Genomic DNA, 27,281 nt, shown 5'->3' on the forward strand with positions numbered 1-27,281 from the left:
GCCAAATGTAGGTATTCATCCTTTTTTCTTGAACTTGAATGATCTGCCAGGAATACCATTACAGAGTAAATAAATGGAATAAATAAAATGACTTCAATAAAGTCCACAATGCTAGCTAGATGGGAAGGGAAGAGACTGGATCAGCACCTCTCTTTAACCTCCAAGATGCCTTGCCATCTCTAAACTGTGCAGGCTTTAAACACTTTTGAAACATCTTGCATCTTACTCAAGAATGCCACCAGTGAAAAAGAATGCTGGTAATTTCCTGGTATGAAAGATCTGCCTGGAGGAAGTAATCAAGACTGAGCTTGTTTCATCCAAATATTGTATTAGCACAGAAATAGCTGTTCTGAAGTAGGAAAGGGAAGAATTTCAGAAGCACCCTAGGTTCTGCACTGGTAAGGGAGCGTGGGCAGGGTTTGAAGGAACATGCAAACAGAGGGTTCCCGGCCTGGGAAACGCTGGTCCACTTAGTGCCCTTGCGCATGTCCCCGGGAGACCCAGGACTACGACAAATGTAGCTGTGCAGAGCAAAAATACAGGACCTTGAAAATGATCACTCAAAGAATAACAGAAAAAAATGAAATGACAACCACGATTTAAATTTTCACTCGTTTTTAAATATCTTTAACTTTATGTTCTGTTTAATTATACAAAAGAGTACATCAGTTTCCGTTGTCTTAGAAGATCATTTGTAACCCAAACATCTAGTCTTTATGACTAGATAAATAGTATGATTTAAATTAAACCTGACTTAAAGGTAAGATGGCATTCTGTATGAGCAAGAATCGGTGAGAGTGCATAGTTTAAGGACAAGCAGGTAAGAAAACCCTTTTACTTCCTATTTAATCCTCAAAAGCTTCTGTTTTAAGACAGGCTTCCCATCACTTTCTTCCTCTTGGTTACATCAGAATTATTTTCTGTAGTAACATGCAGAATAGAAATCATTCCAGTAGCATTCTGCTGATAATGTTCTTTTGGAAAATAAATATATGTTCGAGAAGGAGAGATTACTTAGCACTTAATAAATTGCAAAATACCTGTCTTCTGCCAAAGTAGTTAGTTCTGCAGTCGCCTGTCTTCTGAAGCAGCTATTTTGACTGCTGTGGGGAGGGAGCCTGAGGGGAAATAAAACTCTAATGTAAAACATGATAGCAGCAAAATAATGAAGCAGGGAAAGATAGTGTTAGGACACCGTGGCGCCAGCAAGACATTTAAAATGGATGTAAAGTAGCAAAGCACTGCACAGAGCCCAAGGGAATCTTTTGGGGCATACATGTAGAATATATACTTTCTACTTATTATCATATATTTCCTTGAGGAGTCTAATTGAAAATGTTAAAAAAAAAAAGAAAGATAACTAGATAGTATAAATTCACATTAACTACTGGTTCATTGCACTATTACAATCATAATTATTTTTCAATTACATAAAGTTCAGCATATTACTCTACAATTACTTCTCTAATATCATTAACACAAAGGACCATTAAACACCTGTTGGGTATATCTATGAACACATTTGATCAAAGACATACTGCCATAAATAAAGGGTTTTTTCCACAAAAACTTTCAACACTGAATCAAATAAGCAAAGTTTATACAAAAGGACAGGGAGTTTCAAAAAAACAAGACTGCAAACTTGGGCTACTGCACAGGACTACTAGGAATGACAGCTCATTTGTAGTCACGTAGGCATACTGCGTCTAAATATAACTGACCAAAAGAAGCACTTGTCTCAGATACTTATCTCAACTACCAAGTAGTACATATCTAGCATAGCAGATAAAACAACTGTGGAATACGAAATCTGAAGTGCATGCCACCTTAGCAAAATAAACAGAGCCTTCCAGATGCCCAGTAGATGGCACAGTTTGATAAAGAAATTATTATTGTATTACTATTATTAAATTATTATTTTTTTATTATTCCAACAGGATCTCACTATGCAGCTATGCAATCCTGGTCCTGGAACTCTCTATGCAGACCAGACTGGGCTCAAATTCACAATCTACCTGCTTCTGCCTCCTGAGTGCTGGGATCAAAAGTATACACCACTATAAAAAGAAATGATCATATAGATTATTCAAGAATTAGATTTTGCACGACGGAGACAAAGGTTAAAAATAATGAAGAAACAAAACACAAAGAATTAGAAAAATACAAGCTTATTTCTTTTATTCTTACCCTATTGATTTAGTGAACAGGTAACAAAGAAATCGAGGGCAAATGAAGGATGTCTTTGAATGTCAATTTTCAGAATTTGGACTCATGCTTACTAAACAGTGGCTAAATAGTGGAATAATGAAATGTTTCAAGCTATAATTATTGCTAGATTACCTGAAGAGATGGCAAACAAGAAAAATGGAGGAAGTGCTTCTGCATAAGGGGCCTGTTAGAAAGAAAACTGAGGGAGCAGACAGCAAGCACTTGAGTTGGGGTGGTAGTAGCTGGACTGCAAGAGAGGTGTGAGGAAAGCAAGGGGGGACTCAAGTGAGCTTACAAGAAAGAAAATAGCACATAAGCACGGATAATCATGGAAGTAACAAAATCAGAGTAACTACCAAGATCATTACAGCTTCCACAAAGCTCCACTGAGCAGGCCTGCTCCTCACCCCAAGCTCAGCAAGGCGACCCAAAATGATTCAGCCACTGCAACGACTGGTCCTACCGCTCGGCCCACACACATCAGTTTTCCTAACTCTGACCTCACTACTTGGTGTCTTGTTACCCCTTCAGTTTTCTCATCAGCATGGAACTTAGGATGCTATTCAACTGTTTTTGTTGTTGTTGTTGTTTTTGCCATAGCAAAGGACTCATGCATACTGTTCTTACTTAAACTTGATTCTTAGAAGCCCCTTACCCCGACTAGTTCCCATTGGCTTATCCTATCTCTCAGGTAGGAACTGGACCAAAACATCACAGCAAAGAGTAGTTTAAGCAGAGTAAGATTTTTCAATGCTTTAAACACACACACACAAAACCACAAAACTAGGATTCTGGATACAATGGAAGATTGAGGCAAAGGCAGCCATCTAGGTAAATATGTCTGACCAGCTATAAAAAGTACAGAATTATAAAAACTACTTAAAAATTTTCAAAATGGAAAGTGAAAGTCACTGGTTGAAATTCCAGAAGAAAAACATAGAGATAAATATTTTGCCAATTATCTTACAAAATGATCACAGGAAAAAAAAACCCTAATTTAATTAATAGTGAGTCAGGAATGCTATGGAAGTAAGGCATGCAGGGGGCGTTATATTATGATCAAACTTGTTAGTTTTGAATTTGAATACAGAGATGATCTCAGTATGATTTAATGAGAATTCCTGTTTTATCAAGGACAGAAATTAAGCCTGGTACAAAAAAGTATGGCTCCACTGTTCTGACTTCTGGGCTCTGAGCCAAAAATGCCTTTATTCTAATCCTGCTGTGACAAATTTACCCAAATCATTTAACCTCTCTGCCTCAATTTCCCCACATGCAAAAGCAGGGCTAATGATGTTGACCTACCTTTGCAAGGATGTTGTGAGCATTATTACTATTGATGGTGCTGTAAAGACGAAAAGGGCTGAGCATGTTAAGTGAGTGTTACATAACTAACTGCCTATACCATGAGGGCTTCATCCTTTGATTTTATCCAAGCAGCAGTTATCAAATAAACGAACTAGCTGCCTCACTGACATCTGCCTTCTAACACTTCAAGTTACTACAGTGTATCTAGATACTTCCTTATTGAGTGTTGTCTTACAGCAGACACTAAATGCTGAAGCTCTCACAGACTCCTGTGCTATAAAGCAGACGTTCCCCAACAAGCAGCCCTTTTTAAGGAAGTTACAAAGCTTTGAGGCCCAGCTGGTGAACAGGCCGCGTGAGTAGAACTTTGAAGTCATACCTGCCTCCAATCTTGTCAAGAGCTCTTTACTTCCTAAGCCACCAAAATGTAAAGGAGCTGTACTCTAAGTTCCCAGCAGCATGGACAGGGCTTCCTGGCTACCATGCCTTTCCGGAAACAACAGACTGATACCTCCTGAAGCTGTAAGCCAAACTAAATCCTTTCTCCCTCATACTATTTCTATCTGGTGTTCTGTCAAAGTTACATAAAACTTTTTATGTACCCTATGAAGTTCCAGACCATTCTGGAGAACTAAAACACCTTTTGACTTAAATTTAAGGGCTTATCTGCCCAATAATGAGCTCCTACTCCAAGTATCCCATAAGGGTCAAAAAGTAATAAATACTTGAGGTTGAGGAGGTAGTTCAATCAGTGAGATGTTTACCCTACAAGCTTGAAGATCTGAGTTCAATCCCCAGCACGCATGTAAATATTCTGGCACGTTCACGCATGATTATACTCCAGAACTGGTCTATTACCCAGGTCCAGGTGAGAACTGTCACATAAAACAAGATGGATGGTTCTTTAAGTTGGCTTCTGGACTCGATATGGGTGTACAAAGACACAAAAGCTCCAACATTTTAGCTACAAAACTTTAGAGTTAGCACACACTATTAAGCAGTTGAGTGGCAGAAGCAATATTTAAAAAGTAGAAAGAACTTTGTTAGAAAGCTCCAGCTGTCAACTTGACACAACCAGAGTTATCTGAGAGAGTCTTCTTTGGGGATTGCACCAATCAGATGAGCCTGTATGGGGCTGGAGAGCGGGATTAGTGATCAATTGGCTGCTCTTCCAGGAGACCCAGGTTCAATTCCCAGAACCCACATGGCAGCTCACAACTGTCTACGGCAGTCTCAGGAAATCTGATACCCTCTCTAGCCTCTTCAGACAACAGGGATGCATGTGGGGAAAAAAAAAAAAAAAAAAGATTAGTCTGTAAACACTGTGAACATATCTTGGAGAAAGGAACTGATGTAGAAGGACCCCGCCACTGTGGGCAGAACATTACCCCAGGAAGTAGGTCCTGCCTGCATCAGAAGCTAGCTGAGCAAAAGCTACGGAGTAAGCCAGTAAGAGCATTCTTCCATGGTCTTCGCTTCAGCTTCCGCCTTGAGTCGCTGCCGTGGCTTCCTTCAGCGATGGATGGGAAGGGTAAGAAGAAATAAACCCTTTCCTCCCTCAATTTCCTTTTGGTTGCATTTATCACAGCAGAAGAAAGCAAAGTAAAACAACTACCTAGCCTGTCCCTATTGTAAAACAAATTACACACCCTTCGAGTGTAGAAAAGGTGGGGAGAAACTTCTTACCCCATTAGGCCCTCTCTCTGGTTGTTTGTTTCTTCTGGGTTTCTAAGTTACACCGATAAATTCACTGTGTTTTAAAATCAAACAAAGTACAAGTATTTGATATAAAGATGAAGTCCTTCCCCACTCTGAGGGGAGCCAGTGCATAGAGTGCCATGTGTCTTCTCAGAACTCCTTGGGGTACTGACAACATGTCTAGACTCGTGCCTAACTTGTTTTATCTCTTTGTAAAGACAGGGTTTTCTAATGCATACACGTGGCTGTTTTTACTGAGCAGCTAAGAAAGGATACTCATGCTCCACTGAGTGGGATTAGAACTGACTTAACGATCGCTTACTTACTCCCAGCACCGTGCCTTGCGAATAGTAGTGCCGCGAAAAGACATACTAACACTTTACAAGGTGGCAGCGTCCACGGTGATTGTACCATGGGAGACTGCCCTCGACACAGGACTTCCTCTTTTCCCACATAATTAACACCTTGAAGCGTAGTCAGAGTTTTACACTGCTGCAAATCTGGTAAGGGAGAAATAGATTCTTCTAATTATAGGTTTTACTCTCCTATCCATTAATAAAATCAGGCATCTTTTAACATATTTCAAATAATTCTGTTTTCACAAAAAATTACCTAGTCTTATCTTCTGGCCACCTTTCTTTGTCCCATCCTGTACTGATGTCAGTAACTCATCTTTACATACATTAAAGATACCACTTGGATTTTATCAACCTTATATGTGAAGAAACTGAGAAAATACACACTTTCTCTTTTAAATTAAGACTTGGTCATGACCCAGCTCTCTGAACTCCATTCCAGCTAATGGTCTGTAAACTGCCAAAAAACAAAAACAAAAACAAAAAAAAAACCCAGGGATGGTTCTTCAAGACTGCAACAGCAAGTCAGCTGTTACATCTGGATAAAGCAAAAAATGATCTGTTTCTAAGTTCTCAGAAAACTGTATATCATTCTTACTAAAAACAATGGTGGAGGAAATTCTATTCCTTGAAAGAAAAGAATCCATTCCCTTCCACAAAATAAATAAACTGTGGCCAAATTAAAACACACACAGTCACACACACACACACACACACACACACACACACACAACAACTTCCTAAGTCTTCTTGTTGTACTTAAATTTGGAAAATATTTCTCTAGAGCATTCTTCAAACTGTTTAATTCACTTAGTTAAACAGATCTTGTCAATTTAATATTTTCCACATGGTAAGCAGTTTTGACATTTAGACAATTTATCAATGGCTTCTTCGCTGACGCCTGCTTCCTCTTCTTTCTCCTCATTACATACAACAAATTAAATTTCACTAATATTTAAAGATCAGTGCTGACCTTTGCATAGCCATTTTCTAGGTCCCTATTAATACAAACATCTTGTTTGCTGCTGCTCATTTTAAATATTTTGCTACACACAGTTTTCCATTATTCGAGCTGAAGTGCTTTTTTTCCATGACCTTGCAAAATTATTGGTAGAGCTTACATTAGGCATCTTAGGAAGAAAAAAGGATGCTTGCATAAGCAAATAACAGCATGAGAAGGACAATAATCTCCCACCAGCAGCCCAACTCAGGTACCCACTTTTCTGAACTTCAAAAAATACAGACTTACTAGTGGTTTTCAAGGATGTACCTTAATCACAACAATAAAAAGACAAAATAGAAATGTTAGCTATATGTCATTATCATATATGATAATGACAATTAATTCTAAATTATAACTATAAATATAATTTTATGTTACACTTGAATACCCAGAAAAATATGGCTTTGAAGAGAAAGTAAATTAAATTTCAGGAAGAGTTCTTATGGCTCAGTAAAGAACACTGAAAGGCTCTTATCTAAACCAACGCTTAAATACTGAAGTAATTTGTCAATTCAGAATTACTGTTTTAAAAAGTATATAAATCAAAGTGAGAAAAAATGAGAGAAATGCAGAAACCCTTTCTCTACAAACAGGACAGACATTGGAAAGTACTGATGTGCCCCGCAGCTATACCAACACAACCTTGTTGGTTTCACTTGTCAACACTCTGATGACAGACTGCTACCCCCTCCTCTAAAAAATAAACCCTAGGAGCTGTTGAAAGAAGTGCTCCTTATAAAAAGGGGAATATCTCATGCAACTTGATAGTTGTACACTTTGAAATCTTTCTTTTCACACACACACAAAGACTTTTAAACTTTTTTCCCCCTGTGGCTTTTGTCAAACTTGGAAGATAAAGAACTCTGCGAACATGGTGGAGCCAAGGGTGGGTAACATTTTCAGATATTACCAAATGCACTTTACAGCCATTATTTCATTTAATCCTCACAGGAATTAGGCCTCTGAAATTACTCACTCTGTGTGTGTGTTCACCCATGTGCGTGTGTATGTGTGTGCACGCGTGTGCGCGTGTGTGTGTGCGTGCGTGTGTAAGCATCTTTCCTGGAATGGGACTTTTTACAGTCCTCTCCTGTATGCAATCATACCCTAAATCCCTTAAAGTGCAAACACAGAGACAGAGGAGGAAGTGACTATCAGCTTGTGAGGAGCCGTAGGACAGAAATCCTCCACACAGCCCCTGGGTGGTGTTCCTTCTATTCCACCTCTCTAACTGAATGTCATGCACTAACTTTGGGAATACTGGTAAGAAGAGAACATGAGCTGGGAGGGGAGTGTGAGAGTGGAAAGAGAGCAGTTAGAGGTGGTATGTGGAAGAGTGGAGATGACCAAAATACATTGTATACATGTATAAAATTCTCAAAGAATAAAATTTGAAATATATAAAAAAATTTAAAAAAAAGATTCTTCACCAACATGGAGAATATAAAGCTCTTAGAGAAAGTAACATATGTCTATTTAAAGACTATTTAATTGGTTTGTTTATAAATAAATAAATAAATGTGATTGAATTATCTGATTAGAACTGGTATTTCTTAGGCACTAAGAATCTTCTCTACTATTTGCATAGTAAACATTACAGATGATCTAAAAATGAGCTACAATTGGCATGTGACAGTTGCTGAGAGAGAATCAGTTCTCCTTACTAGCATGACACTCTCTAAGGCAGGCCCAACACTCTTGAATATTTGCACAACACAAACCGGATTCAATGAGTTGAGAGAGAAGGTGGACATGAATCTGGGAGAAGTTGAGAAGTAATGACAATCAGAATACATGGTCTGAAATTCTCCGAAAGTTAATCAATTATTTTTTTAAAAAAATCTCCTGTGTGAATTATAATTATTTCCTAGGTAAATGATAAATTATTATATCAAAGAAGTGTTCCTATTTTAATTTCCCTTATTTGCTAGCAGCTTTCATTAACTTCTGGCCCATCAGTCTCTATGACAAATTCTTAATGAAATGCTAACAAACCCTTAATTCTTTTAAAAATTCTTCAGTGAATCTTTCAATATTATGATTGGATCTTTTTTCTACCCTGGATCTTGTTTCGTCCCTGATTGGCTGATTTTTGTTTTTACTAATGGTTTGTCACATGATTCTTACTTAAATAAAACTTTTAGTATTTTGTTTCATGAGTTGAATAGGGGACCAAATTAGATAACTTAGAAAAGAACAGTCTTTTCTTACCAAATGAATGCCTATGAATAACCACAATGTTCCCTAAGAGGAGATCAATTTCACCTTAATAGTTTAACCCAGGCACACATCATCAGGGCTTACAAATGCTAAGCATTTCCTAATGAAGTTAGGAAATTATTATGATCGTGTTTTGACCTAAAGCCCCAACAATGATCAACAAAAAATGCATGCTATGCTTTAAAACCTGCACTCTATTTCATTACCAAAGTGTAAACAGCAAAACATCTTAGGAACTCTGAGGCAGATGATAATCACTCAATACGTGTAGTTTCCTGCTGTAAGTACTAAATAGCCATAAAATTATGAGTCTGATTTCAGCGGCAGGTAAAGAAAAATAAGTGTGTTACCAGTTTGATGAACACACACATCATTTCATCTTTTCATTATTTTTACTTTGGTTCGGCACATCGTTGCATAGTCTACTAAACGCCAACACCTAAGCTAAGCAGATTGGTTGGCACGCTAGGTACTAAAAACCTTCAACAACTTGTCCTAGAGGAAGATATAACTTATGAGAGAGGGGTGTAATGCGGACAATGTGCCGTTCCACCACAGCGAAGCAAATAAAACAAAGCCATGTCCAGGAGGGAAATGGAAAGAAAGTTACTCCTGGACTTTAATATGATCTCAGGCATAATAAAAACAGAAATTATATACCCATCTAAGAACCTGCTATTTCCTCAAAGAAAACAAACCATGTAATGTATATAAATTCATTATATTTCCCAAGTTCTTGTGACTACTGTTTATATTTGACAGTTCTTAAAAATGTACACATCTTATAATATATATCTTTATTATAGCGTAGGAGCTTGTTATTAACTCAATAGCACCTTACTGCCAATGGTAAATCAGAATTACTGAAATAATTAAGGATATGACAATGTTTGATTTCCTTTGGTTGAAAAACTAGCTCCACGTGACTTGGCAACATATCCCAATAAAGATGGGGAGAGGACATATAGGTACTTTGATATCCTTCCAAACTCATGTAAAAATGACAACAAAGCAATAAGTTAAGAAGAAAACCCTCACGGGAGAAAGATATTAAAGGCAAAATAAGAATAAAATAAATCCCATCGAAATTTTAGAGTATAAACAGTATATGGACAAGAGGTAACTGACACGGATCTGAAAAAGCAGAAACCAAATATCTGTGGAGAAATGATAGCTCAGAATATGTGCCCTGGAAGCCTGGAAGGGCTCAGAGACTGGAAATACAAAGAACTTCTGAAAGAATGGCTGCAGCATAAAGTAACTGAGAGCTAGAGAGCTATCTGAAAATCTATGCAAGACTTTAAAGGTTCTCATCCCTACTAATCCTACTTTAACTCTACTGGGCAATGATCTCCCTCAATATGTGGAACCTTTTGAGAGGTTATATCAGAGGTTATATCAGGTTATAGCTCTACTCTGCTCACTCCCACATTCCATACTGGTATGCATGTGCACCTGTATGGAGGGCAGAGGTCAACATCAGGTTGTTCCTCAAGAGCCAAATACTGTTTTGTTTTGTTTTGGTTTTTTTTGTTTTGTTTTGTTTTTCATACAAGGTCTCTCACTAAGACCTACAAGCTCACCACTTAGGCTAGGCTTACTGGCCAGTGCATCCCAGGTACCTGCTTACCTCTGCGTCTCCAAACTTTTTACATGAATTCTAGACCCAACTCGGGTTCTCATGCTTGTACAGCAAGAACTTGACCAACCGACCCATCTCTCAAGTTCCTCCTGCCCAAGGAAGCTCTTAAACAAGAAAGCATTCCTAAAAGTTGAGGAACTAGAATGAAAAGAGGGAGGAAGTAAACTCATTGAACATGGAGAAGTCCAGGTGATAACCTACATAGAACCTTCATGACTACATTCTACAGTCTTTGAACATGAAGGTACTCTGCAAAAGGTACACTACCAAAAGAGAAATATACACCAACCCAGCCACAAACTCTTTAATAACACTGGTGTGCCTGAAAGATATGCTAGTGCAAGGGTGGCACAAAGCTTGTAGGAGTAACTAACTGATATTTGATTTGACTTAAGATCTACTCCATGAGATGGTACCCATTTCTGACACTACTTGGATGATCAAGAATCAAGATTAGCTAGCCCAGGGACCTAGGATAAAACCAAACACTACTGTTGTAAAGAAAAAAATAATAATAAGTAGCAATAAAATGACTCCTAGTGAAAATCTACTATATTCATAAATCACTGTCTTGCTCAGCCATCATCAGCGGAACTTCCTCCTACAACACATGAGAACAAAGACACAGATCCATATCCAGGTACTATGCAGAGAGTGGTAGAACTTGGAACACTCAAACCTCAATGGGATGTCTCCATCAAATCCCTCCCCTCAGAGCTCAGGGAACCTTGAAAAAGAGAAGGCAGCAAGAAAGCCAGCGGGGATGGAGGACACCAAGAAAATGAAGCCCTCAAAATCAATATGACCAAAACTCAGGTGAACTCACAGAGACTGAGGCAGCATGTAGAGGGATGTATGCATGTGCACTGGAGTCTTAGAGGATATATTATTTTATGGCTTTCAATTTAATGTCATTATGGATTCCTGAGTATGTGAATGAGTGGGTCTCTGATTCTTGTGCGTGCTCTTGGGCTCTTTTCCTCCCGTTTATTTTGTCCAATTATGATATGTTTTTGGTTTTTCTCATCTCATAGAAGCCTGTCTATTTTCTAATGAGAGACAAAAAGGAGGCAGATCTGGGTCAGACGGGAGGTGAGGGAGGTGGGAGGACTGGGAGGAGTAGAGGAAGAAAAGAGTGTAATCAGGATATATTATGTGGGGAAAGATCTATTTTTAATTATAATTTTTAAAATGTATTTTTTAAATTTTTTATGTGCATTGGTGGTTTGCCTGTATGTATGCCTGTATGAGGGTGTTGGATTCTGGAGTTACAGACAGTTGTGAGCTGCCATGCGGGTGCTGGGATTTGAATCTGAGCCCTCTGGAAGAATAGTCAATGCTCTTAACAGCTGAGCTGTCTCTCCAGCTCCCCAATTACAACTTTTTAAAGAAACTAAGACAAAAACAAAGAAACAAACCAAAATGCAACAACATCAATGAGAAAAGAAATTGGTTTAAGTATTAAAATCTTGCCAAGCACATACAAGTATCTCATTCATATGTATCTATGTATGCATGCATGTGTATATATATATATGTGTGTGTGTGTGTGTGTGTGTGTGTGTGTGTGTGTGTATCCTACTTAGAAGATACTGTTTAGAAAAGGCTTGCCCAAAAAGAGAAAAAAGAAAGAACGAACTCGTACCTATACAGACATATAAGAAGGAAGAAATGTGGAAATCAGACTGATTCTGAAAAAGAATAAAAGATATAGAAACAAAATTAATAAGGCACACACCACAGAACTGAGGTGTCTTCATGTTGAAAGAAACCACTAAGCATACACTCAATTTAGAGGATTACATAGCCATTAATGCCTAAGTAGGTTATTTTCCCCCCAATATCCTTCAGAAACATGGACCTTCTTTCCATTCCCCCAAATACCAGGTGCATGTGTGCTTCAGTGCCTTTGTAATTTCTGCTGTTTTAAGTGGAAACCTCTCCTCTGTGACCTTTGTGTGGCTATTTGCTTCTCAGAGTTTATTCTGTAAAACAGGCATTTCTTCCTAAGTCTTCTCTGGTAACCCCATATGAACTAGCTTGTAGGCTTAGATTTTTCACCTAACCTACTTTACTTAGGGTTCTTAAATGCTTATAACTCCCTTCCATCCACTGACCAGAGGTAAGGAGGAAGGTTATTAGGTAAATGGGGTTGTCGACCTTTTAAAAGTAGTTGCTTGGGATGAGTCCCCTCTTCGTGGTCCAGACGCTTGCAAGTCCAGCCCAAAGGCCAAGAGCAAACAGCAACAGGAGTCAGCACGATTGAAAGGATCAGGACAAGTCAGCAACAGCTGCAGGACTCTGCCAGATTTTCCTGAGAAGTTCTCTAATGTTTCTCTCTGTGAAATCAAGTGTTGAAGCATGAAGATCAGCGCAGTGATGCCGATCCAAAAAGTGATATCTCACTGTCTGTGGGATGATCTTGGCTGACCAAAATTACGCCCTTTGCATAAGACAGCTTCTAGCAAACATCACATGACTCAACCAAGTCTTCGAAGAAACCAGAAACTTCCACTTCACTAGCATCCACATCCGTGGTTCTCAACCTGTGGGTCACAACAGTTGAACAACACTTTCACGGGGGTCACCTAAAACCATCAGAAAACCACCATTTCCGAGGATCGTAAGGACTGGGACACCACTCCTCTGTCTGTCTCCAGGAGATCCACACACATGCAGACACTCCCACACACAACTACTTCGGCATGGTGACGTCATCGCACCAACCCCGTCACGTATACGGACAGACACAGGTGCGTATGACAGGGTTGGCTCGATAACGTGCTTCTGCAGACTAGTCACACGTGCATAGAGAGCAGGCACTGGACTGAAGGCAGCAGTACTGGAGGGAAAACGGCACTTTATGAATTATAATGGCAGGGTAAATGTAAAATCACCAACTACTGAAAACATATTTAAATTCACTTATTATTTATATATCTGTGCCATGAAAACCAAATCTGGATGCTGCTCAGTCTGCATCAGCTGAGGCTGAAGTGAATGCTGTCCCCTTGTGATAGTAGGAGGTATGTGAAAACAACAACATAGAGAATGGTTAAACCACAGAAAACTTTAATGAACTGTATTGACTGAACTATGCCATCTTCTGTATTAGTCAAGCTATTTTTATATGTTATTTCCATTAGAAAAACCATTCCATGACAATGGGTCATAGAGAGAAGAATGTTAAGAGAAGAAAATATAGTGAGGATGTTTTACAATATGGTTTTACCTCAAAAATTACATCAGGTAAAATCAAAAACTCTCATGTGAAAACACATGCTGCAGAGGATGTGGAGAATGAAGAACCTTACTCCTTTGCTGGTGGGAATGTAAACTTGTACAACCACTTTGAGAATCAATCTGGCGCTTTCTTAGACAATTAGGAATAGTGCTTCCTCAGGATCCAGCTATACCACTCCTAGGCATATATCCAAAAGATGCTCAAGTATACCTCAAGGACATTTGCTCAACCACCTTCATAGCAGCTTTATTTGTAATAATCAGAAGCTGGAAACAACCCAGATATCCCTCAGTTGAAGAATGGATACAGAAATTGTGGTACATTTTCACAATGGAACACTACTCAGCAATTAAAAACAAGGAAATCATGAAATTTGCAGGCAAATGGTGGGAACTAGAAAAGATCATCCTGAGTTAGGTATCCCAAAAGCAGAAAGATACACATGGTATATACTCACTTATAAGTGGATATTAGACATATAATATAGGATAATCATACTAAAATCTGTACACCTAAGGAAGCTAATCAAGGAGGAGGACCCTGGGTACAATGCTCAATCTTCATTCAGAAAGGCAAAGGAAATGGACAACAGAAGTGGGAGAAAATAGGGAACAAGACAGGAGCCTATCACAGAGGGCCTCTGAAAGACTCTACCCAGCAGGGTATCAAAACATATGCGGAGATCCATAGTCAAACTTTAGGCAGAGTGTAGGGAATCTTAGGAAAGAAGGGGGAGATTGAAAGACCTGGAGGGAACAGGAGCTCCACAAGGAAAGCAATAGAACCAAAAAATCTGGGCACAGGGGTCTTTTCTGAGACTGATACCCTAAACAAGGATCATGCATGGAGATAACTTAGAACCCCTGCACAGATTGTAGCCCATGGCAGTGGAGTTTCCAAGAGGGTTCCCCAATAATAGAAACAGGGGCCATCTCTGACATGAACTCAGTGGCTGGCTCTTGGATCACCTCTACCTGAGGGGGGAGCAGCCTTACCAGGCCACAGAGGAAAACTATGAAAGACAGTCCTGATGAGACCTGATAGGCTAGGGTCGGATGGAAGGGGAGGTGCCTAGGGGAGGAGGACCTCCCCTATCAGTGGAGTGGGTAAGGGGCATGGAAGGACATGAGGGAGGGAGAGAAAAACAGGAGGGAGGGAGGGATAGAGGGAGGGAGGGAGGGAGGAAGGAATTGGGAGGGGATGAGGTTGGAGCTACAGCTGGGATACAAAGTGAATAAATTGTAATAAAAATTTGTTTAAAAAAAAAGAAAAAAAGTTTAAAAAAAAAGAAAGAAACTTATCTCAAAATTTCTAAGACTATTATATGAACATTCTATATACCTCAAGATTTGTAAGTTTATTGGGTATGGCTGAAAATCTGTGAAATTTGTAACAAAAAACTTGACTTAAAACTCTTAACATAGGAGATTGATCTTTTATACTAAAAGAGCTACAATTAGAAAATTGTTATTTTTAATTTTATTTTAAAAATAACAATAAAAATTGTTATTTTTAAGGCTAAATCTATCAGTGATAAAAATGCAAATCCTAATCTTATAAAAGCTACTAATTTATTGTAAACTTAACAGGATGATTAAGACATGTAAGTTAATGGTCTGTCACCTCATAAAGGATCAAATTCTTGAATTTTCTCAGAACTATGCTTGTAGTCATGCTAAGTTCAAATGTAATTCATTTACAATGACAAGCATTATTTAGCCTGTATGTGTTTTCAAGGTTAAGCCTAAGACCGGGTATATTTAATAGATTATGGTCTTCAGACTCTTCAAAGAGCTGCTGAATATGGCATGTAAAATGTTTAATGGATAAAGCTTCCTGTGATAGACAGAAAAGCCAGCTCCCAGAAGCAACTCTAAAGTCTCCAAGGAAGACAAGTGGGGCACAGACCTGAACTGTGCAGACACTAACCACTGGGAAAACTGCACTAATGCTTTGCCGGCCACCAGGACCCCGCCCAAACTATGGACAAGCAGGACACTGCAGAGCTGACGGCCCAACTTTGACCAGACAGGTAGGCCAGTTCCTCCTCGACAGGAAAGCCTCTCAGATCTTTTGGGCCTGGCTGCCCAAGACTGACTGTGCCCTGAGAGCTCTGCCCACTATTAAGCCATCAAGCCCACTGGAGCCGAGGTAAGCATCTCCAAGTGGGTAAGTCTGTCACTTTAACTGATACACAGGCTCTTTGGCTTAAACTCCCTGCTATAACTTGTCCTTCTCAGATCTCATTGGTGACTAGACTAACTGCAGCTTCATTGGTTTAACATCAGCAGGTAAACAGTCCCTTCCTGAAGGCTGCAGCTGCCCTTGTAGTTGATTGCATGCGTAAAAACAAGGCCTTGCTTTTTCTAGAGCTTCTAGGTCTCCTGCCGAGAGAGGCAGACAGGTTTGCCTTGTTAGCAGGCTTCGTATTAGAGGATAACAGGTTTCAGATGTAACTTTTAACTATTTATTTAAAGGAACTTGCTTGGCAATGACTGCTTTTAGCAATCAACTAAAGTTAATGTAAGTCCTGAGGGACTAAGAAAGTGGTCAAAGGTGTGGAAAGGTCAAAGGATGTGAAAGCTTGAAGTTCGTTCTACGAGTCTAAGAAAGTTATTTAAAATATGAAAATGAAAGTTTTAAATGTATAAAAAATGAGTTAAGGTAATAAAAAACATTTTGGACTTCTTTCCCCTTCTATGCTATTGTTATAATAAAATTTCAAAAGCTCAGCATTTTAACATTGATGAGAAGAGCCCTGCTAAACTGGTAAAGCACTACTACCATTATGAGACACAAGCTCAGGATCTTAAATCCCCTTTGGATGTCGTCTAAGTATAAACTTAAAGGTGTTCCTCATCAGGCTGAAATCATCTCTGTCTAATCAATATACCCAGCCCTCTGCAGAGAAAAAAAATACTCATGCTTTTTAACCCAAAGGCATAGCTGTTGCTATGACTCAACAGTAGGAGTCTACTCCAGCTGTTTTGCAGACACCTGTTAGCTGCTTTTCCTATGCTGTGGGTTACACACAGATTACGCACAGTAGTAATGATATACCCTAACGTTTTATCTCTTTTTGTAAACTAAGAAAGTCATGTACGCTTCGGGCAATTGTGGGAGTCATGAGACTTGGATTCACCTCTCACAGGTCAAAGGGACTCCAGGTAAGTACAGTCTAAGTTTCCCTGCCTGTCTGTTCCCGAGGGTGAGATCTTTTTCCCTTCATTTTGGGGCTCCCCCACACACAACTACCAGGAAAGTCCAAATGTAAGATTTTCCTTTAAATTACTAAACTTTAACTTCTGCCCCTAGTCTATGTCTTTCCCAGCAGATTTCCACTTGGCTGTCAGACACCATCTAGAAACCAGCTGCATGCTACAAACTGCTCCAAACAGCGGTGAGCCATAGGCTTGCTGAAAGCTGATGTGAACCAGTCCAGCTGATGTGAATGCTCCCTGTCTCTTCAGCTGGGTCAGCAAACCAGATGCTTCTCGTGAATGTGCCAGTGCCTGAAATCCTTCCTGGCCTTTGGCTAGCATTCCAGCCTTCCTAAGGCCCTGACAACGATATCCTAATTTCAGCAGGAAATAGTTACAGAAGAGAGCATGTTACCCCTTATCCTCTAGAAAAGACTAGAGTGTTAAGTCAAAGGGAAACTCCGTGGCAAAGGGGACAAAATGGCTACCAACACTACCCATCGACTTACTAGGAGAGGTACCTGTTAAAATCAATTAGATCAAGATCTATCAATAGATAGATTCATTAGCTGAAGTAGTTCCACAACATGATAGGGCAATCTGACCTGCTTTGTGTTGAACAAAGAGGTTATTGGATGGCTTTAAGAGAAAACTATTATTTCTATACAAACCACTCAGGAATCACTAGAGATAATCTGGCTGTACTCAAAAAAATATTGCAAAAAAAAAAAAAAAAAAAGGGAATCTGAGAGGAAGTAAGTGACTAGTCCCACTCTCATTTTTGGTTCCTCCTTGTTGGAGTGATGTTTTTGTGCACTGTATTATTTACACTCGAATGCTGGTTGCTGTGTCAGTGCTGATTACAGGCTGGACTTTGACAGTGTCATTTTTATGAAGCATATCCTGTCTCAATGTTTTGTAAACATTATTCTCCATCACCTTATGATTGGTTTTAATACAAATCTGATGGCCAACAAACTGAGGCAGGATTAGGGGGTAGAACTTCTGGACAGAGAGAGAAGGGGTCCCAGGTGGGGACCAGAGAGAGAGAGAGGCAGAGGTTGCGAGCTGAAAATGGATAAAGGAGCAGATGCCAGGACAAGACTACGATGGACAGGTAATGAGTCATGCAACACGGCTGGGACATATACCAGACCAGTATTTCCAGGTTAAAGTAACTCAATTTTTCCCAGCTTAGTGCCATAAACTAATAATAAATATAATAAGTCTCCATGTCATTATTGAGGAGCTGGGCAGGCATAGAAAGTCCTTTCTGATACACCTCCTAGATAGTAACTCTGCTATCAGCCATCAAAACTTTGTTTCTGCTAATTAGCATTGGCCTTTCCATCATCAATGCCTAGAGAACTAGAAACATAAATTCTTATTTGGGTGCCATTAAACTGATGGTTATTTGATTCCCAATATAAAGTACCTACTACACAGTCAAAGATTTGACTCAGGATACAATTCAAGAGGAGAATGTGAGGACATTTAAATTACCGTGCTAAAGAGAGATCTATTAAACAAAAATGCCTCTGTAAGCCCCACTTGCCCAAGGATATATAACTTCCTGTAATGCTGGGGTCTGCTGTTCATGTAAAAGAACAAGCCATGTGTCTTTACGACTAAAAAAAAAACTTGGTCGCCCTAATTGCAGAGGATGTGCTTGATTGCATGTAAGCAGGAGGTACGTAGACAGAAGTACGTCAAGATATATGCTTGCCCCTGGTTGGTCGAAGTTGGAAAGTACCTAGCCTTGTGGTTTCACCTTTATAAGCCTCTGACTAATGTAATTTGGCTCCATAGTCTGGGAATCCTGAATATGGATCTATCCAGTTTCCATCATCCCAGCTAATATTCAATAAAGCTTGCTTCAAATTTTGCTCAAAAATTGTGGTAGTGGTCTTATTCTCAAACGGTGGGATTAACAGCATAAGCCACTCCACCTGGCCCAAGATTTTTATTCTAATATCGTCTCTTCATTATTTGTTTGATTTGTCTTAAATATTTGAATTTTAGCATGGATGCCAAATGAACCCACTATGTAATATGACCCAGTATTCAAGAAGTATTTCATGCCTGGAGATTTAGGGATTGAAGACATAGCCAATGACCCAGGATTACAAGAAAGCAAGAAAGAATAACATACATAAAGCTGGAGTATCAGCCACAAAAAGAAACAACTTTGACTTGAGACTGACGGAAGCAAAGAAAAGATGAAAGCCATTTTTTGAGGTGTTGGGGATGGTCTAACAGTCTCCCACTAACAGTCTCCCACTTTTCCACAAGTAAAACATTTTTTCTCCTCTCAATTAGTCTTACAAAATGATAGCAGATCTTACAGCACACACGCTGTCCAAGGCCACTTGCTCATTTGCACATCCTCTCTGGTAATGCAGGCTTCTGCATGTGCGCCTGTCAGCTAGACATCTTCCCTGGGCCTGGGAGACTGAAGTCAACGAAGACATGCTGATATTTCAGCTTCTCCACTCATGTAACGATGTGCCCTTCACAACTGATCTAGGCTCTCATCTTTCCTACCAGCATCCATGAAATAGTTGGGATAACCTGTTACTTAGAAAGCAGGTTAAAACCTCAGGTACATCACATTTTTAATGTGAAATTGAGAAGAAGGAAGTGAGACAATGTGGGTAAGTTGCTTTCTTTCTAGTGAAGAGATGTCTTCAGCTGAGTTGAGTGGGAGATGAGAGGCAAGCACAATGAATACAAGACCCAATACTTAGTTATCTAACCAAAATACTAGTGTTGCTTTCAGTACCAGCTTTTCTATAATGCTCCACGTGCATTCAATCAACATCTTTTTGTGGTTGCTGAGTAATTCTTTTCCAGACTCATCTAGTTTCTCCACCCTTACTATTACGACTGTAGTTAATGTCCCCAGAACCTCTCAACCAATTATTTAGAAAGTCTTCACTTGGTATCCCTGTCTCTAATCAAACTCTTTCCAATTCTTTTCCACAATTCTGTGAGGGCTTCTCCCCGCCCCCCATAAATAACAAGGATAATTATATCACTATTGAGAAAAGCCTTAATATGATTCCTAATTGCAACAAGAATGCAAGCCCAATAATACACAAATTATGCATAAATAGGTCCTTATAAATCATTCCATCCCTACCTGTGAACAATGAAATCTTCAAACCCTAGGAATTTTATAATATCTTTGCTTTTTTACATATCATTTCATCTGAAGTACATGTATCTATCTCTCCTTCATTTTCCCTTCCAACTCTTTATCTTGTTACCCTTAGGCCTCAAGTTTGCCTTTCTTCGGAGAACTTTCCCCAACATCAAGATTTGGTTAAAAGACTAATCCCAATTCTACCATACATAATTTAAAAGTAAGTACCTTGTGCTTCCTTCAAACATTGAACCCATCAACTTACACACTAAATGTTAATGATCTCTCTCCTAGTCTCCTCTGTAAGGCTGTTAACAACTTGTACTGTGATAAATAATGTGCTCTTTTTTATTGAACTTCTTGAACATAGTAGATGTTCCCTAGTATTTGTTATCAAATAAATGAATGAATGAAGGTCTTATCTCTGCCAACAAAAACAAGCCCCAATGGCTAAATATGAACGTGAATAATTTAAAATGATCATACTCTGCACTCAAAACTAAACAAATTATTTCTCAATTTGTATGGGTCAAAATAAGGCTTAATTTTTCAAAAGATATAATCAGCAGAATAAAAGTGATTCTCATAAACTGTGAAAGGAACCTCGAGAACCACAGTATAGGCCTCAGCATTAAACTAATAAAATACGGGCCCGAAGCCAGAGGCTGGATAGCCCAGAGACTTACAACAGAACCAAACACAAATGGGCACACACAAAAAAAAGTGAATAAAATGATTCCTAATAGATTGGTGTCTAGCCCAACTGTCATCAGAGAGGCTTCACCCAGCAAATGATGGAAACAGATGCAGAGACCCACAGCCAAATATTAGGTGGAGCTTGGGGAATCCCTCAGAAGAGAGGGAGGAAGCCAGAGGGGTCAAGGATCTCTCTCTCTCTCTCTCTCTCACACACACACACACACACACACACACACACACGCGCGCGCGCGTCAACCGACCTGAGACTGAACCAGCGGTCAGGGAACCTGCAGGGCTGACCTAGGCTCCGTGCACATGTTACAGTCGTGTAACCTGGTGTCCCTCTGGGGCTCCTGGCCGTGGGAGGAAGAGCACTCTCTGACTCTGCTGCCTGCCTGTGAGATCCTTCCCCTACTGAGTTCCCTTGTCTACCCTTAACAGAAGAGGAGGTGCCTAGTCTTACTGCAACTTGATATGCCAAGCATGGCTGGTTGATAGGCATGGGAAGCCAGCCCTTTTCTGAAGAGAAACAGAGGAGAAGTTTATGGAGAGAGGGAGAAGGAAGATGGGAGGATGGGGATTGGGAGGCGAGGAGGGAGGGAAAATTGCAGTCAGAATATAAAATAAATATTTTTTTAAAAAAATAAATAAAATATAATTACCCATTCCAAGTATAAGACCAATTTTTCTAAATTACTGTCATTAATATTAAAACATCATAAAACACTAAAGTTTTTAATGCATAGGATCTCAAATAAAATATTTTAAAAAGCCAGAGAGATGGCTCACTGGATTCAGTGCTCTCTGGGCAAGTACAAGGACCTGAGTTTGGTCCCCCTAACACACTCAAAAGCTGGGCATGGATGTGTGCTTATCATCCCAGTGCTGGAGGCATAGGGACAGGTGGCCTCACAGAATCTGGTCTCCCAGTCTAGCAAAAACGAGCTGAGGGTTCAGTCTGAGACCTTTTCAACAAAAGAAGGTGAAGCGCAATCTAGAAGAGAGCCCAAAGTCCTCGCCCCCACACAGCCCTGCCTAAGTGAGCAGGCCCCTGTATACACATGTGCATGCACACCACACACGAGGTGTAGGCACGGGTTTGTTAAGATGCTCACATTTATTTCAAGACACTGAAATTTGATGTCCTGTAGAAAAAATCTACACTTCGAGGTAAAGCTTTTATATTTTAAAATATTTTAAGCTATAAGGTAATTTTTAAAGTGTCCTTAACAAAATGCTTAGGGTACTCTAAGGAGAAGAAATGCAAAATCATGCAGCTACGAAGACCACTTGTATACTTAACACTTTCAGCACGTATAACCACCATAAATGTGCTTTGTGTCTACCACACTGTATTATTTTCTTTACAGCTTAATATGACCATCAGATGTCAACACCTCCTTTAAAACTCGCATATCGTTGAAGACATTATTTTAAGGCATATATTATGTTGACATGTATTTTCACACTGACAGAACTCACCAGTCATGACTGTACATTTTCTAACTTATACAGTAATGAAAGAGATGGAACTAGCCTGATACAGTTTCACTGTCCAGTAGTTATGATAGACAGGATCCTAACAGTTCCAATGAAGGAAACCTTTTTAAAAAAATATTCCCAAGTCAATCCCTTTTATTTTACTATTAAAGTCACCTAGTCTGAGTTTCATATAACTCTATGGTTTGCAAAAATATTCTCAAAACATTATAATACCAGTCACCAGAATTCATGCAAATTCTCAGATTTTCTCAATTTTCTTTTCATAGTCCTGGAACCCAAATCTCACAGAACTTTAACACATTATTAAAGAACGCTTATTAAATATCTTTGCTAAAATATTTATAGAAAACATTTTATTAAAATTGTTTCTTGATGGAAAGCAAATTCCCAAATGTTATATTTATAAATATTTATTTAAATGAATAAGGTTTTTGAAATTAATTTCTATTTTCTGCTAAGATAATCTAGAAACCACTGTAATGCTAGCACTACAGTCTGGGCCTCTAACTTAAAACCTCCCCTACACCAACGAGTGAAGGCTGTATAGGTGATACCACGCTCATGCCTTTAATCCTAGCACTTGGGAGGCAGGAGAACCAAGAGTTTGAGGCCAGCATGGCTACCTCGCAAGAGTATCTTTTTCTGAAAAGAAAAAAAAAACTGTAAAGATATTAAAAGGTAGTAGGAGAGAACTCTCTTGCATTGCCAAAAGTTCTATAAACTGCGTGTACTAAGTGAAGTCTGTCTCACAAAGGATAGCTAAAAAGCAAACAACAACAAACAACAAACAATTTTATGTAGCATTACTTAAATGGCTTAAGGATGGTCTACAGAACTATATTTAAGGTAACAGAAATAAAACAGAAACATTCTTTTGTATATTAAATAGCATTTAATTTACTAGTTACACTTATAAATAATGAATAGACAAAAGTATTTGTTCTCTTCATCTTTAAGCTATTTCTGCTTTTTTAAATATGTAACTAGATTGTTTAGTCTCCTATAAGGTCAGAGCATTAACCACTAGTAGAAATATAATTATTCAAATGAATCTCAGAAAAAGATGAAAATCAAAAGTTCACTGCATAAAATGTTCACCTTCACAGCAAAAAAAAAAAAAAAAAATACATATACTGTTCAAAGAAAGTAGCTCACTGGCATGGAAGCCTCTTACAAGCAGTTGGCTAAGGAAGTAAGAGCTGCTGCGCACATTTCAGACCCTCACACGTGAAAACTGCCAACGGCTGGCCAGGCAACATAACCGGACGTTTGATATTCCGTATGCCAATAATCAATCATGTATCTGTTATGTACAAAATACAAAAAAGAAGAACCTAGAAATTATATATATATATATATAATTCCTAACTGCACATGATTAAAATCTGCATTTGTTTTCACTGGCTCAACTAAGACTGAAGCAATAAAGTTCTAATGTGATTTTCAAAACTGCATAAAATAAATATGTATAACATAATACAGCATATAATGAAGTTATAATCACAGATTTTCATTCCACATTATTTCTAATTATGTAATGTTTTAAAACTTACTGATTGCTTTCATAAGTACCTATCTCCACAATAACATCATTTTTATTTATAAAAATCATTGACCTTTATTAAAAATAAAACAGCAAATATTAAACTTCAGAATAAATGCCTTTCTTTCACATTAGCTCAGTTTCTGGGTTTCTACGCTTTCTTTTCTCTTTCTCTGATTAACTAAGTCATTAAATGTTAAAGACAGAATATAAGGTTCATATAAAAACCAAAGGAATACAAATTACTTAATAACTTCAAACTAACAAAACTACAAACCAGCTTTCTTTTTATGTCATTCTCAAATCTCTTTGGTTTTAATAACTTCACAGTAATGAGACTACAAACCAGCTTTCTTTTTACGTCATTCTCAAGTCTCTTTGGTTTAGCTTTTCAGTCAGCCTGTGAGATCAGCTCTAACAGTCTTTGGCCTTAATGAGTATTCTATGGGTAGCTCCCTGCACACCAAACATAAGGCTCACTGAGTTTCTATGTTCAGCTTGCAAAGATTATCTTCTAAATAGCTAAAGAAACTTGTACATATAGAATACAAACCCAAATTATTTACAAAGCCCAAACAAACTTGAATAGTACATATATTCAGCTACACACACTCTTACATCAAACACACACACACACACACACACACACACACACACACACACACACACTCCTTCATACTCTACCAGGCCTCTACAGAGCTAGGGAGTTGAGTTATAATCATTAAAAGGATTATACAAACAAGTACCTGCATAGCAGTATCAGGGATGGGGATGGAATGAGCTATATATTTAACAGAGCGTGTCAAATGTGAGGATTCCCATTCTTGAGACTGTATGTATTGCCTCTAAATGAAACTATTTGAAGCCTGAATACTGCATTCAATAATACAGGCCTGGAAAGGAAGCTCCCCCGCCCCTCCTCAAGTAAATTTGATGCTCTAAAGGACTGACAGCTTTGGAGGCAAAGTATAACTCTAAACTAAATTACGTATTCACAGAACAAACACTGCAGCTGCAAGAGCAATTCAAATTTCCTATCACCATGTTTCAATCCTCTTTTAAAAGAATGATTTCTGAGGTCAGAGGTTACTCCCATTTTCATGACTATTCAGCTGCTGGCTAATGTAGCTAACTAACATGGGTGCTATTAAATAGTGGCAATTTTGATAATGGATATATCTGCAGGAACATCCAGTCATTTTATAAAGGATTCCAACTACTATAAAAATAGTAATTTCTCAATTCCACAGTTGTTTCTGTAACATTTTACATAAAGTTGGCTTGCATGACACGAAGACCAAACAAATATTGTATAATTACATAAAATTGTAAGTATATTATACTCCAAGTTTCAACAAAAACTGAGATAAATGTAAAATGAAAATATACATCACCAAATAAGCCATGAGAACAGCTCAATTGCAGAAAATTAAAAGGTCCCAAACAGACTTTGAAGAGTTGTCTGTATCTATACAAGCAAATCTAGTTCACAGACTGAAGGAGAGTAACTTTTTCCTTTGAACCTCTTCAAATAGTTACTGGGAATATACAGATAATTCAAAGAAGCTAGAACATGGTCTGTAATAAATTTGAGTTCATATTTTTAAAATATTTATTACATTTGTGCATATGTGTGTGTATGCATATATACACCACAGCACACATGTGAAGGTCAGAGAGTAACTTTCAGGAAATCAGTTCTCACCTGTGTGTGTTCTGGAATGGAACTATACGCTGTTCGATTAAGTTAGTGATGTCTGGGGTAGAATACATGCCTGACCCTGACTCTGACCCTAAGTTTAGTGTCCAGCACCCTGATTCATCAGTAAAAAATAAGTCAAATCAGTTTTGAGTCTGTGCCTGACAGAGTATCTGAGTCATGGAAAAACATCATGAAAATAGGCACAGTTTGTGTATTTCTGTCAGTTTTGACAGCTGACTGAAGCACTTAAACTGGTTCTGATTTTTGTGATTATCAATGAGTGCCTTAAAATAGCAAGATAGTTGGTCAAGATGGTGCATGCATCTAAAACCAGCAACAGGAGACTGACAAACTATTTCAAGCTCCAAGCCAGCATAGTAAGAGTGAGTCCAAAAAAATGGACAAATATAACATCTCAACAAGAGGCAAAATACTCTTTTTGTGCTTCCAAAATATTAAAAATACCTAAATGTAACCAATAGAACATCATTGATGACACCAATGGAAGACATACACACTTTTTAAGTTACAAATTGGACTACATTTGAAAATGGGAAGAAACTTAAAAAAAAATCCAGAATTAAGACTGAAGGCTTTTAATTATCTAAGCAGCAACATCATTTTCATTTCTCCTTATTTGCATATATTAAATAAACCAAGAGTTACTCTTCATTTTAGAAACTGCCTCTTCAATTTAATAAATTAATGTCCTGAACCTACATAGAAATGCAACGTTTTTTATTTGTTTTATTTATTTATGAGACAGGGTCTCTCTATTATGTAGCTTTGACTGTCCTGGAACTCATACGTAGACCAGGCTGGCCTCAAACTCACAAAGATCCACCTGCTTCTGTCTCATGAGTGCTAGGACTCAAGGCATGTGCCACCATGCCTGAATAGCAGGGCTTTTTTTTTTGTGTGTGTGTGTGTGTGTGTATGAAAGACAACAAAATTCACCAAGAGGGAAGCTACTTTGCAAGTCTGATTTGATGTAGAGCTACTTACCTAATAATATAATTATATACTGAGTAACTATAATAATTACTCAAATCTTAGGATATCTTAGAATTATTTGGAATAGCAGAATAAGTTTATAGAACTAAAGAACACACAATAGTCGTTCATGGAGAATCAAATGGGCCAGTTGTTTAGAGGATGTGGTTAGATCTTCAAGTGATGAACAATACACAGAGACCTTGAGGCCTTTGTGATCTGAATCCTACGATAGAGTTCCTGCCTGAATCCTTGACCAATCAGTAGGAGGAAAATATTCTTTAGTTCTACTTGGGTATTTTGAGAATTCTTATTTCCAAAATTTGCTCAAACTATAACCCTGGCACACACACTAAAACTTCATTATTATATGGTCCTTGCACAATTGCACCACCTAGTGTTTCCTAAGGAATAATCATACAAACTAAATATGTGTTTCTCTATTAAAACCTATTCATCACCCTGATATCACCATAATATATTAACCATTCAAAGTTCAATCTGTTCTCCTTGTTTGCTTATAAAAGTTTAATTCTCTGAGATCTATTATGACTTAAATATTTTAGCAGTTAAACTTGAAGATCTGTGCTGAAGTGCACACTTCCAATATGTCTAAATTGATTACACATTATTTCAAAAATATAAACTTGCTGAGTATATGTAGGCAGGCGCACTTGTGTGCCCAAAGGCCAGAGCTCCGCTTTGGGTGTGACCCCTCAGGGTCTGTGCACCTTGCGAAGGGAAGATCTCTCACTAGGATCTATGGCTCATCATCAGTTCAGCTGGGCTGGCAGGCCAGCAAGCCTAGCTCCAGGTA

At 38.5% G+C, this 27,281-nt stretch overlaps 1 protein-coding gene across 2 annotated transcripts in view; it reads right to left on the reverse strand.

Annotated features, from left to right (window-relative positions):
- Window positions 1–27,281, reverse strand: part of Wdpcp (WD repeat containing planar cell polarity effector) — a 245,691-nt gene that overhangs the window by 180,026 nt on the left and 38,384 nt on the right. The window contains exon 2 of one of the 2 annotated variants that reach the window (XM_055628871.1): window positions 1,041–1,118. The exons of the other annotated variant lie outside the window; for it this stretch is intronic. The gene's annotated coding sequence lies outside the window, so the exon portion shown is untranslated. The remainder of the gene's footprint in view (window positions 1–1,040; window positions 1,119–27,281) is intronic. 2 annotated transcript variants of the gene reach the window in all.

Source organism: Psammomys obesus, unplaced genomic scaffold, assembly GCF_907164565.1.
Source record: "Psammomys obesus unplaced genomic scaffold, mPsaObe1.curated_primary_1811, whole genome shotgun sequence".
Classification (NCBI taxonomy): domain Eukaryota; kingdom Metazoa; phylum Chordata; class Mammalia; order Rodentia; family Muridae; genus Psammomys; species Psammomys obesus.